The sequence below is a fragment of the Macaca thibetana genome, chromosome 12 (assembly GCF_024542745.1).
Source record: "Macaca thibetana thibetana isolate TM-01 chromosome 12, ASM2454274v1, whole genome shotgun sequence".
In the NCBI taxonomy this organism is placed as follows: Eukaryota; Metazoa; Chordata; class Mammalia; order Primates; family Cercopithecidae; genus Macaca; species Macaca thibetana.
Genome location: NC_065589.1, coordinates 111,368,266 through 111,383,017, shown reverse-complemented (window position 1 = coordinate 111,383,017; position 14,752 = coordinate 111,368,266). Strand labels below are relative to the sequence as shown.

At 42.6% G+C, this 14,752-nt stretch overlaps 1 non-coding gene across 1 annotated transcript; it reads left to right on the top strand.

The window, feature by feature from the left end:
* The first annotated feature begins 316 nt into the window (after positions 1 to 316).
* Positions 317 to 532, top strand: LOC126933328 (small nucleolar RNA U3). Its single transcript, XR_007718556.1, has one exon. It is a non-coding gene; the product is annotated as a small nucleolar RNA U3 (small nucleolar RNA).
* The last annotated feature ends 14,220 nt before the right edge of the window (positions 533 to 14,752 follow it).

Below are 14,752 nucleotides of genomic sequence, written 5' to 3'. Positions count from 1 at the left end.
TCTTTTTTGTACAATGACTTCTTTTCCTCTGGGTAGATACCAAGTAGTGGGATTGCTGGATCAAACGGTAGTTCTACTTTTAGTTCTTTAAGGAATCCCCACGGTCTTTTCCACAGTGGCTGTACTAGTTTACATTCCCACCAGCAGTGTAGACGTGTTCCCTTTTTTACGGCATCCACACCAACAGCTATTAACTTTTTTAGTTTTTAATTATGGCCATTCTTGCAGGAGTAAGCTGGTATCACATTGTGGTTTTCACATCTGTAAAATGGGGCGACAATACCTGTCTACTGGTTTATTAAGAGGAATGAATTGCAAGACTGTACTTTCAGGGATTATTTCCATAGTTTGCTGCTAGAGAAGTTTCTCTGAACAGGTAGAGCCCCGGAAACCACCGGGTGGAGGCGCAGCATCCTCTCTTAAGCTGAAGCCAGCTGTTGGTGTTGCTTCACTGCAACTACCTTTTGCCATGGATGATCATCCTTCTCCTCCTCTGGCAGAGGGAGAGGGAGAGGATGTAAGTCTGAGTGGTAGCTCAAAAAAAAAAAGTGGGGAGATAAGTTGGGCATGTTTGTAAAAAGCCTGGCACAGTGTCTCACCTTTCTGGTCAGAGTCAGAATCAGAATGAGCGCCCCTTGATTATGGCCACTGCTCTATGGCCACTGCTTTAGCTGACTGGGACAGCCTATTGGAAAGAGCTCTCAAGAGCAGTTCCTTCTTTTCCTGAAGTGCCAGAGGCTCCACTGTGGCATCATCTCAGAGAAGCATCGGAGCTCTAGGAGCAAGAGAAAAACAGGCAGGAGGACAGGGTCACTCCAAGCCTGCCCCGAAGGAAGACAGAAGATAGTCACCCTTCAGCGAACAGAAGCCACAAGGCTTGGCTCCATCCTGGGCTCAGAACACATTCAGAATAGATTCACTGGGCTAGAACAAGAAGCCAGAAACACTGCGCCTCTGGACACAACAGTCTCTCAGCCAATCACCGGTGAGAGGGAAGGTGAGTGATGCAGGATGAGAGAGCACCAAGGTTTCTCTCTGAGCCCATTTCTAAGCACCAAGCTTGCCCTCTCAACTGCTTCCAGGAGTGGCGACCCACCTTCCCACCACACCCATCTATTCCTTGGGACCGGTAGCAGAAGCTTCTCAAATCTCTTCTCTACCCCTCCAGATGTGACTCTCCCACCCTTCCCTGCAGTGCAGTAGATTACCTCTTTCCCTGACCCACCCCTCAGCTTCTACAGCAAACACGGTTGTCACCCACTCCACTCCTCAGCTTCCATCCTGATTTGGCTATTGGATCTTATCGCTTATTGGATCTTCCACCGGTGCCTTCATCTCCTGAGCCCCCATTTTCTTTTTTTTTATTATTATTATTTAAAATTTTTTATCTCCATAGGTTTTTGGGGAACAGGTGGCATTTGGTTACATGAGTAAGTCTTTGGTGCACTGTGGTTGACAACTGCAATCATCTCAGATGTGTGGCTCCTGAGTGTGTGAATCATGGCTAGTCCGAATTCAGATGTTCTCTAAGGGCAAAATGCACACCGGATTCTGATAACTTAGTGTATTCGTCCATTTTGCGTTGCTGTAAAGGAATACTGGATGCTGGGTTATTCACAAAAAAGGAGATTTACTTGGCTGTCACTTCTGAAGCCTATACAAGAAGCATTGTGCCAGCATCTGCTTCCGGTGAGGCCTCAGGAAGCTTCCAATCATGGTGGAAAGTGAAGGGGGAGCAGGTATGTTACATGGACAGACAAGGAGCAACAGAAAAGAGGAGGTTCCAGGCTCTTTCCACAGTCAGATCTTGTGGGAACTAATAAAGCAAGAACTCACTCATTAGCATGAGAAGGGCACGGTGCCATGCATGAGGGATCTGCCCCCATGACCCAAATACCTGCCGCCAGACCCCACCTCCAACAGTGGGGGTCACATTTCAGTGAGAGATTTGGAGGGGAATCTATCTATCACTTAGCATTTTTTAAAATGCAAAATATCTCACTAATGCCTTTTTAGATCGATTACGAATTGAAAGGATAATTTTGACTACAGTGGATTAAAATAAAATATACTGTTAAAATTAATTTCACATGGGGTTTGTTGCTGTTTTACATTTTTAAACATGGGAACTAGAAAATTCTAAATTACATTGGAGGCTAGAATCCATGGCTCACATAATGCTGCTGTACAATGCTGGTGTGAACTATCACGACACTGTTATACTATTATCATTTGTTTTATCTCTGCCTCACTCACTAGAGAGGGAACTTAAGGAGAATAGGAAGAGTGTCTTCCACGGCTATGAGAGATGCTTAATACATGACAAATATTCCATAAATACTTGTTGAGGGAATGAAGCTATGATGAAAAAAAACTAAAAATATTCAATGATTCTGAAATATTTTAAAAATCACTCAAAATCATGTGCTGTATTGACTTGCCCACAACACTTGTCTCCTTGGTGTAAAGATAGCATTCAATTCGTGTGCTTGGTATATGCTAGAGTTTGGTTTGTTTGACCTCTCCAAATCTCACTTTAAAATGTGATTCCCAATGTTGGAGGTGGGACCCGGTGGGAGATGTTTGGGTTATGAGAGAAGATTGATGAATGGCTTGCTGTCATCCTCAAGGTAATAAGTGAATTCTTATCCTATTCATTCCTGAAAAAAAGCCTGGCACCTCCTTCCCCACCTCTCTCTCTCTCTCTCTCTCTCTCTCTCTCTCTCTCTCACACACACACACACACACACACACACACACACAATGTGATCTCTCCACATTGGCTCCCTTTGCCTTCCACCATGAGTGGAAGCAGCCTGAGGCCTCACCAGATGTAGGTGCTGGTGCCATGCTTCTTGTATAGTCTACATATCTGTGAGCCAAATAAGTCTTTTCTCTATTAAACTACCCAGCCTCAAGTATTTCTTCATAGCAACACAAACAGACGAAGACAGTATGCATGCTCATATATTTCCACAGGTGTAAAAGAAATGAATCTTCCAGCACTACACTGGACCTCATGCACGTAAACTCAAGCGTGACTGTTGCCCTGGCTCAGAATTTGACTGACAGTTGGCTGCCCCATTTACTTCCTTGTGGCCCTATGGGCAGTCCTCGAAACCATAGCATGAGCACCACCAGGGAGCTTGTTAGAAATGCAGAGCTTCCAACTACACTCCAGACCTATTGAATCAGATCAGAAGCTTCTCTATAACCAGATCTCTGGTTAATTGTAGGTTAATTGTAAGCCCTTAACATTTGAGAAGCCTGAACCATGTGTTTTTGTTTTTCAGCTCTAAGGAAGAGAGTCACCTGGAAACTTGGCTATTATTCCTTTTTATTCTCCACACATTTTTTGCTAAAAAACATCGTGAGCATTCACTTTGCGTAAGGTGTTATGAATCAGACACATGGCTCTTGGTTGTGTGACTTGTGTCACCCATTACTGATGAGCTCTTACTGTTCGTGGAGGCAGCTGGACACCCTGGATGCTGAATGCCAGACAGCTCTTCAGGAGGGCTCTGAAGAAGCCAGAAATGGTACAAAATGGCCCTATGCCTGCAGAGAATCTATACACAGCACTTTTATGAGTCTTGCATTCTGAGGGCGTCCAGAGGAAAGAAAGCAGCCAACACTGCCTTTCTCCCAAGAAGGAAATTTTGCCAGAATCTGTTCGTCTCCATGGAGACCCCAAGAATCTGCAAAGCCTCCATCAGCGTCCTGGTCCCCAGGCTCAAGTTCAAGCAAGCTTAATTCCCCTTTGTCTGGGTCTCTGGAGTAGCATGAATTTTGTTACTTTGGGGGAATGCAGATTTTTTTAGTCACATCTGTGTGTTCCTGGAGAGTAAAAGCAACTCAAACTGGACCTGCAGCAGTCTTCAGACACTCTGTGGCTGGGGAATTGCCGTGAAGCTTCAAGGAACTCTCACCTGAAAAATCAGAAGATGCAGTGACCAGAATTCTTTCCCTCCATTTCTATAGTTACAACTGCATTCACCTGGTCAGTTAAATGTATTGAACACCTGTGGTGTTTACCATAAAGCATACAGAGATCATCCTGTCCAAGCAAGAAAAACTGATGTGTCAACAAGCAACAGCTTGAAACACTGGCACAGCCAGGCACGGTGGCTCACCTTGTAATCCAGCACTTTGGGAGGCCGAGCCAAGCAGATCACTTGAGCTCAGGAGTTCAAGACCAGCCTGGACAACATGGTGAAACCCCATCTCTACCAAAAAATACAAAAATGAGCAGGGCATTGTGGTGCATGCCTGTAATCCCAGTTACTCAGGAGGCTGAGATGGGAGATTCACTTGAGCCTGGGAGGTCAAGGCTACAGTGAACCAAGATGGCACCACTGCAACCCAGCCCGGTGATGGAGCAAGACCCTGTCTCACTGAACACAAACAAAAACAAAACACAACAGAGGAAACAGCACTGTCTTCCCCACCAGCACCTGTCTGGCTTTCATTGCTTCACATCTGGTAAATAAGCCAACAAACTCTTGACCCACTAGGCTCTGGGTTCCAGACAGGCCCTGGTCCATCTCACCACCTCCCTGCTCTCTGCACTCCAGCACTACTGGCTGCTTCCTCCCTAACAGCCTTTATCTGGACACCTCCTTTCCCCCTCTTCTTACCTAGTTCAGCCTTTATCTCTCAGCTCTGGGATCGCTTCCTCTGGGAACCTTCCAGATGTCCAACGGCCTGTGTGAGCGAGGCCCCTGCCCTGTGCTCCTGGAACCCCTACCTTTCTCCTTCCTATGTTCTCTTCAGTCATTTCTGCAGAGATCCTGAGTGACAGCCTTCATTCCATAGGCTATGGAATCTGAAAATGTTTGAGCAAGGGAGAGATAAGATTAAAGTTTGGGAAAGATGAGTTTGGCAGCTGTCAAGAGAGTATGTTCAACAAGAGAAGAGACCGCAGGCTCAGAAAGGAAACTGGAATGATTATCTTTTAAATGCCAGACCTGGGGCTGTTTTTTGAAATATTTTCTTATTTGTTTTTCAAGATGTATCTGTGAGTAAGGCATTATTGTCCCCATTTTTTAGTTGAAGAAATTGAGACTGAGAGGGGTTTAGTGACTCGCTCAAGGCCACACAGCTGGAACTTCCGGGCCTGCCTGGTTTCCTAACTCTGCCTCCCAGAGAAGCTGTTGGAAAAATTCCTTATGGGAAATAATAGAAAGGAGAGGACTGACCTGGTAGATGTCATAGGGAAGAATCAACAGAACGCATAGAAGATGGTATGTGGGGCTGGAGCGTTGGAAGTCAGGAACTCATCCAAGATGACTGAAGTTCTCACCAGGCCACTTCCTTCCAGAACCTTCCCCAACAACTCTCCCACATGTTTCCTCAGCACTCAGTGTTTCCCCCATCAGAGCACTTTTCGAGGTGTTTTATAATTCCTGGTCTGTTTGGCTGTCTTCCCCACCAGCACCTGTCTGTGGTGTTTACTGTTGTAGCCCCACAGGGAAGCAGCGAGCCTCTAAAAGCTCAGTGAAGTCTTGCTAAATGAATGACGGAACAAAGGACTGGGTGATGGAGAGTGAGGACACCTGTGGTGGATTTAATAGCGAGAAGTGCTTGGAGCCAAACACGGCATCAGCCAGCCAGAGCTAGTGGGGCAGCTCTCTGGGGTGCACCTGGAGCATTCACCTGTGAGGACCTCTGTGCCTTCTTTTCACTAAAGAACAGGATTCTTCCAGGTGAGAGTGAGGTGACTGGACAGGGCAGGGCTGCAGCATGCTGCCTCAGAGGAGACTCGGCTCAGTGCAGCCAAGGCTAGGTACAAAATCGATAATTCCACAATTGCAGATCTCAGAGAATCCTCTCAGTGATTTATTGGTCACTGCATTTGGCACTTGAAGAACAATTTATGTCATAACTTGTAAAACTTTAACAACATGAAGCACTGGTTTCCCTCGAGAGTTTGCAAGGATGCTCTGCAGAGAGGGAGAATCCTTGTCTTGGCTCTTAAAATGGCATCTACCTCAAACTTTCTCTGTCCCACATCTGGGGAAGGCTCAAAGAGCCCTGCAGATCTGTGATCACCACTTTCTCCTCTCTGGAAGCTGTAAAAAGTCCTCCTCACGCTCTAGGGGTGTCTTAATATCTCCCCCACATCTCTCTGCCAGCTCTAATCAATGTATCATCATCACCTCCTGAACAAACTGTGCACTCACCTCCTTCTAGTCAGCTTCCAATATTTCTTCCATCCTCACCCGTGCCTCCATATTATTAGTAGATTAGTTTTTCTAAAAACTGGTCAGAACTAAGAGTTAAAAGCACAACTCCTTAAGCTGGCATGCATCACCCTCCATCCTCCGGGCTGTACTGTCTCTCTCTGGACTGACCTTCCACTGTGCTTCTGCACATTCACCATCCACAGCCAAGCTAACTCCCAACGCCTCCTATCGCTCATCCTCTGCCTTCCAGCCATGTTGGCACTCCCAGCCTAGCATGCCTTCCCTCCAAGTTCTCCTGTCTAAATCCCTACTGGCCTTCTGGAATGTGTTCAAATGCTATGTCCTCTCTAAAGTTGATCCCAGTTCCCTCAGTGAGAATTAACTTCTCTCTTTATATGTTCCCGCAGTGCCCTCTTTTTATCTGTCATAGAATTTTCCAGTAGATTGTCTGGTATTGGAGTTAACTCCATGAAAGTTTGCAAAGGCAGTCCCACTGCATTACAGTCTCATTTTGTATGTCACGGGTAAGTTCTGTTGATAAATAGCAACCCACCCATAATCAACACATCAGCAGGCTATTCCTATGTTCTTTGCAACCCAAGGGTTTCTGTATTTAATGACTCTAATTAAAACTCTTAGCATATCAAAGGAATTTTTTAGAAAAACAGCAATAATTAGCTTTGGAAATTTCCACAATTTGTTACTTTGTCAAGCTCAGTAAGCACTGGTTTTGTCGTTGGTGTTTTTTTTTTGTTTTTTTTTTTTTTTTTTTCTGCTTGCAAATGTTCAAAAGAAAGCTTTGAAATCCTGAACCTTACCATCTAGCGAGAAGCAATAGCAAGGGAGACCATTTTGAAACCTTTCTTTCTTTATTTCCCTCTCCTCTCTCAAGTGAAAGAGACACTGTATATAGTTTTTAGGGAGAACCAACTCAAAGACTTATTAATTGTTTCCTGTCTTCTGGATGATTCTTATCAACTTTCAAAAATATACCAGAATCTTCATATTTAGAAACCTTTTCTTAACCTAGTTTCTCACTCCAGTAATGGCACCAGCAAAACTTCTTAGAAGAGATTGTCTCTACTCCCTACACTTACTGCCTCACTGCTTGTTCTCTAATTATTAATTTGTTTATATTTACATTGCATTAGAAATATAGATCCATTGTGCAAAATTAGAAAATACAAATAAGCTAAGTGGAAACTTAAAGTACCCGTGTGGCAAAACAGTTAAACCCATGGCAAATGATACTTCCCAGCTTCCCTTACCATTGGGGTGAACACTTGCATTTCACTGGTGAGTGAAACACATTATTTCTACCCCCTTGTAACATACAAGTGATAGTGATGTGTCCTACTTTCCGGCAAGGTCAATAAAATCCCCCATGGACACCCCTCTGTACTCTTTCTTCTTCCTGCAAAATCGAATAGTAAAGACTACAGCAAGCTTGGAAACCATGTTTTTAAAGTGGCATAGTCAATATTAGTCTTGGTCTGTAAATGACCTCTGGAAATGGACTTGAGTTTACCCTAAGCCAATGAAGAAACATCTACTCAAGAAAATATATAAAAATTCCATACAAAATGTGAAGGTCTGTGGTATTTGAATCAAGACTCCTTTTATCTCCCTCCCCACAGTTCAGCAACGTGGAAACTGCCCTCCAGACTACCATAGCCAAGAACATAGGGCAAGACTGTCACATTTCTTATTCTGCCCTTAGCACCTTGTTGCCAAGGCCAAGTCTTGGGTGACTGCAGTCAAGATGTAGGGTGCTCTCTGTTTTCTTCCAATTCCCAGCCATGAAATGAAGGCTTCATTTTAGATGTGGCACACTGAGAATACTGGGGCCTGATAGCCCTTGCCTTCATTCATGAGACAGTGGCTCCACACCAGGACTGGGAAGCTGAGAGAACCCTAGGCTGCAGCCCACCCACTAAGCTGGAGTATCAGTGTCACTCAAAAACAGGCTTGGCACTGTCCCTACCCCCAGCTCCAGAATCCTGACTCAGAGATTTTTGCCTAGAAGGGAAAACTGGCCATAAAACAAATAGCTTCTAAACTCTTCCCAAAGGAACTGACTTTATTTGCAACAGAGTAAGCCTAAGGGCACTCTCAAGAACAATGGAGATTGTAGTGGGAAGAGATTCATAGATCTAATGAAGATATAGCCTAGACTGTAGACTGACTAGTTTACTGGAGAGGGGTGGGGAATAAAGCAGCTCAGGGGAGTCCTAATGTTAGAACAAATATTAAACACTGACCTCAGAAACTATTTCTACAAAGAGTGACATCAGCAAGGTGGTAGACTAGGAAGTCCCAACCCACATCCCACCACAAATGCAATGAATGATTTAACAACTACCACAAACAGAAATAATCCAGGAAATCTCCAAAGTACAGTGAAGAAGCTGCAGCAACCCAGTAGAGAAGAAAAACTGAGAGTGACCACGTAGAAAAACATAGGAAGCATTTTACCTGCATCACCCCATCACGCAATCTGGCACAGATCGGCAGTGCCACCACAATTTTTATCACCAGGGACCCCCACAGTCTTTGTCAAAGCTGCACTAGTGACAGAGCTGCCCAGAGTCCACACTGCTCCCCCTCCCCTGAGCAAAAGCTGCACCGTCCCTAGTGCCAGAGTTGCCACATCCCACATGCCAGCCCTGACACCACCTCACACACACCTACACCCTGGAACCCCAATGCTGTCATCACATACTACACTCTCACCCCCAAATCCTGTTGCCAAGGAGGATCCCCTCAGCCATCACTTCCCTTTGCAGGGGAAAAGGAGAACAGGAATTCACTTCACAGCCAAAGAAGTGTGACAATGGTTTCATGCTCATGAAATTCACAGGTCTTACCGTGTTTCTCGTCATTTTGAAGCAGCTGGCTTGCTAAAATTGTGGAATGTCATTTTGAAGTCACAGATGCAGTGCAGCTAGGTGACAATATTTTGTAGGGCTGGAACAAATTTCTCCAGACTGCTAAATATGCTCTGAGTCAGTATCCAATATATGCTACTATTTCTCTCATCTCAGCATTCATGGGTCCAGGAATCAAGGAGGGGAAATAGAAAGGCCACCACTCACCATTATCCCTAGTGACCCACTAGCAAACTTTTTGCTTCGTATTCCCACAACTTTATGCTCTGCCAGCCTAGAAGTTAGTTCCAGAAGGAAGAATGCTTTCATCAGGCGACACAACAATGACTCCATTCAACTGAAGGTTAAAATGCCACCCAGCCACATTGGGATTTTCATGTCTCTGAGTCAACAGGCTAAGAAGGGAATTACAGTGTTGGCTGGCATGATTGATCCAGACTACCACTGGGAAATTGGACTACTATTCCACAGTGGAGGAAGGAAGAGTATGTCTGGAATAGAGGAGATCCCTTAGGGTATCTCTTCATATAACTATGCCCTGTGATTAAGGTCAGTAGAAAAACACAACAACCCAACCCATTAAGGACTACAAATGAAATGAAGGTTTGGGTCACTCCACTAGGTGAGAAAACCATCACCAGCTAAGGTGCTTGTTGAAGACAATGGGAATACAGAATGGATAGTACAAAAAGGTAATTATCAATACCAGCTATGACCATGTGACCAGTTATAGAAATAAAGACGGTAACTGTCATGAGTATTTTCCCTATTTTGCTTAAAAATATGTTTGTGTGAACTATCACAAGGACAGAAAATCAAACACCGCATGTTCTCACTCATAGGTGGGAATTGAACAATGAGAACACTTGGACACAGGGCGGGGAACATCACACACCGGGGCCTGTCATGGGGTCAGGAGATGGGGGAGGGATAGCATTAGGAGAAATACCTAATGTAAATGATGAGTTGAGGGGTGCAGCACACCAACATGGCACATGTATACCTATGTAACAAACCTGCACATTGTGCACATGTACCCTAGAACTTAAAGTATTAAAAAAAAAAGTTTGTGTGTATATATACATTAGGAGAAATATACCTAATGTAAATGATGAGTTTTAGGGGTGCAATTTTTGATGTCACACCAAGTATCTAGATGGCTGACAAAACATTATTTCTGAGTCAAAGAATAGGTTAGTTTGCTCTCACACCCCCTCTATCTCTCTCAACTGAGGGCCCTAGAGCTGGGGAAACCCATCTTCTCTTCTAGAGCTGGGAAACCCATCTTCTCCTGCCCTTGGATATAAAAACTCCAGACTCTCTGGCCTTCAGACTCTGTGACTTTCATCAGTGCTCCACAACTCAGTTCTCAGGCCATCTGCTTTGGACTAAGAGTTACACCATCAGCTCCCCTGGTTCTCAGGTCTTCAAAGTTGGATGGAGTCATGCTACTGACTTTCCTGTTCTCCAACTTGCATATAACACATTGTAGGACTTCTTACCCTCCATAATTACATGAGCCAGTTCTTCTGACAAATTTCCTTTCATATGCCTGTATCAGACAGATAGATGATAGGTAGATAGATAGATAGATAGATAGATAGATAGATAGATAGATAGATAGATATGCATACATACATATTTATTCTATTGGTTCTGTTTCTCTGGAGAACCCTAATACCGATTACGGATGGTTAAAATAAAAAAAGTCACATAACAAGTGTCGATGAGGATGTGAAAAAATCAGAATCCTCATATGCAGTGGAAATTTTGAATAATACAGCCACTTTGGAAAACAATCTGGCAATTCCTCACACTATCAAATATAGAGTTACAATATGACCCTCCTAAGTACATGTATTCTACTCTTAGGTATATACCCAAGAGAAATGAAAACATATGTCTTCACAAAGTCCTGATACACGCTGCAAAATTAATGAAATTGAAAATATTATGCTGAGTGAAAGAACTCAGTCACAAAAGACCACTGCTATGGTTTTAATATCTCCTCTGAAACTCGTGCTGAAACTTGATTCTCAGTGTGGCAGATTTGAGAGGTGGGGACTTTAAGAGGTGATTGGATGATGAGGGCTCTGCCCTCATCAATGGACCTACCCATTCATGGATTGACAGATTATATGGGTTATCATGGTTGGCCTTTTAAAAGAAGAAAGAGATATGTGAGCTAGCACATGAGAGCACCTTAACACAGTCAGCCCCTTGGCATGCCAGAGTCCCCAACAGCAAGAAGACTCTCATCAGATGTGGCCCCTTGAACTTGGACTTCTCAGCCTCCATATTTACAAGAAATAAATGACTTTTCTTTACAAATTACCCACTTTCAGGTATTCTGATAAGCAACAGAAATTGAACAAAGATAACCAGATATTATATGATTTCATATATGTAAAATATCCAGAATAGGGAAATCTGCAGAGACAGAAGTAGGTCCAGTGGTTGCTTAGGGTTGGGAGGGTGGCAATGCGGGGGTTAGAGGAATGATAACTAAAAGGTACAGAATTTCTTTTTGAGGAGGTCAAAATGTTCCAAAATTGACTGTGGTGATGATTGTACATTTCTGTTAATTTACTGGAAAACACTGAATTGTACACTTTAATTGTACAATTACAAGATTGTAATTGTACACTATCTATCTATCTATCTATCTATCTATCTATCTATCTACCTATCATCTATCTGTCTGATACAGGCATATGAAAGGAAATTTGTCAGAAGAACTGGCTCATGTAATTATGGAGGGTAAGAAGTCCTACAATGTGTTATATGCAAGTTGGAAAACAGTTTGAACCCATTAAATATTGGGGTCTATTTGTTATAAGACTTCAGCCTACCCTAAATAATATAACCCATAATATCACAATCCAATGATAAGCTTATTTTGATGTATATATTCTATGGTTTGTTTTGCTTGGATATAACTTTTTAAAATTAGCAAACCAGCTAATATTCTGTAAACTGTACTTTTTAGCTTAAATGATTGTAACTACCTTTCTCTGTCAATAAATATGCTTTTTTCATTTCATTTAATACCCAACACTAAAAATTTTCTATTTTATAGTAGCTTAACATTTTGATTTTGACAAACTACTAAACTTTATCTTTCATTTTTATTTTATCAAAGCAATGTCAATTTTTTAATTTTTCTTTTCTTTTTCCATCTCTTTTTGTTCTTGTTATGTTTTACATTCTGGAAGATTTCCTCAACTTTCTGTGCCAATTATTCTATCATATTTTAAAATTCCAATCCTCTATCTTTTTCTCTGGTCCTTTTTAATAGTACCCTCTTCTTTTCCTATGTATGTAAAATCCCCTCTTATGTCTCTGAAAATATTAATTATGGTGTTTTGAAGTGTTTGATCTCTACATTGTCTGTTTTCTCTGGGTTTTTTTCTCCTGTTTGTCAGGTTCAGTCTCTGTATTTCACAGTAGAGGATGCTTCAAATGTATGTTCTTCACTGGGTTTCTGTACATGTTTTAAAGTAAGACATGAGAATGCAACCAGAAGGCATGGGTGTGGGAGTGCAATATACTGACTGGTGTGCCTCATTGTACAGTCACGGGGTGGGTATCTGGCCCCTTTGTTTTGGTTCCTCAGATGTCAGTATCTGGAGTTCTTTTGTCTTCACTAGACAGTTGCTCCAGACAAAAGTCCCCCAGACTCCTGCCTTGCACACATAGGGATGGCTGCCAGTATCGTGACTGCTGAGAAAGCCGAGGGCGCTGGAGGTTGCCCTGCTCAGTACATCGAGTTTCCCTTGGTCTCTTTTTCACCTCCTTGCCTTGCTTCTCGTCTTAGCTGTGTGACTGACCCAGGCCCAGAGTTTCTTCATCTCAGTTTTCCCCCCGAGCGCTATTCTCTCCTCAGCCCACTGTACTCAGTTTTCCATCATGATTTCTAACATGAAGACCCTCTTGCCCAAGTCCTCAAAGGCTTCCACCCTGCTGAACCCAGAGGATGATTTTCTGCCCTCATCTTACTTGGCCTTTCAGAAGAATTCAGCATGGTTTTAGTGTTCTCATATTCTAAAAATTCCTTATTGATTTCATAACAGGCAATTTCCTGGCTAAACTTGGGATCCGTTTCCCACAAACTTTTGCAAATGTAAAACAGTCATGTCACTCTCTGGCTTAAAACACACTAAAGCTTCTCATTGCCCTTTGAATGTATCCGGTTTTCCTTGCTGTGGCCCACAGACTCCGCATCATCTTTCCCCACCTGCCTCCAGCTCATCTCCAACCTCCCTCTGTGTGATCAAAAAAAAAAAGTGTGATCAAAATGCCCCACTGGCCCTCTTTCTGTGGCTCAAACATACCCAACTTAGTCCTCTTCAGGGGTTCTGCATTTACAGTCTTCTCCACTAAGTAGCATTTCCTCAGATCTTCCCAAGGCTGGCTACTTCTTAATTATTATTCAATTCTCAACTCAAACATTAACTCCTCAACCAATCCAATGATATATCCTCCTACCACTTCCCTGGTCACACCTATTAGATCGATATGTTCTATTGCCACCATGACATTTACAATCGTGTAATACCATCTTGATTTCTTTTTTTTATTCTGAGCCCTCTACAAGAACGAAAGCCCCGCATGGACAGAGGTGCTGTCTGTTTTGCTCCCAAGTGTCATCAAACAGTGCCCAACACATAGCAGATCCTTGATAAGTGTTTACGGCATGGATGAATGAAGTGGGTAAGCACTCATATGCTCAGCCCTGCATGGGAATCGCCGCAATACTACTGAGTGAAGGATCCATTGTCAGCTCAGACTACCACCTAGATGGACCTCTTCCCACCAGAATAGATTTGAAGTACTCCTCAACCACCGTGGTACCCAAAAGTACTCATCACCTCAGGGAGCACAGAAGTTCTACCTAGAAAGGCAGAAGACAGACCTCACCGTGCCATTTTTCATCTGCAGAAAAGCAGGCGACTAGCAAGCAATAAAATCTTCCAACAAAAACACTTAAGAAAAATTCAGTACATTAAGACAGAACATTGAACAACTGAGCAACTAAATACTAAGAATTTAGCACAAATAAGTGCAGCGTGTGGAAAACAGAAAAATATCTAAAATAGCCTTTACGAGAGATTATTCTCTTGGCCCCACCAGTTATGGATTCTAGTCACTTCTTTGATGTAAAATAACTAAAAGTTGCCATCAGAATTTGCTCTAAATATTTTAGTATTCATGTTACATAAATATGCATAGTGAGCTGCATACAGGTCTCAATAAAATGGTAATGGATTAGTCAATAACCTAATTCAACAATTACCTAAGTTAACAAAGTCTAATTTAAAGATTATCTCTCAGTATTGCATATATATAACATACAAACAAGTGAATACTAACGACGCTTTCTTAAAAATGTGAATACTTTTTGATTCTGCAATTCTACTTTAAAGAAGTTAACTTAAGCAACTAATTAAGAATACGAATTAATTTGTGGCTATAAAGATAGTCCTTACGATATTATTTATAATAGCAACCTAAATATCCAACAATAAGAGATTGGTTATAGCCATTTTAAAAATTATTCTATGGATATTTATTGGCATAGACTGTCTTCATTAGATTGAAAAAGCAGGTTACAGAGCAACGCAATCCTGTTTATTTATTATATACACGTGAATGTGTAAATATATGTGGGAATATGTA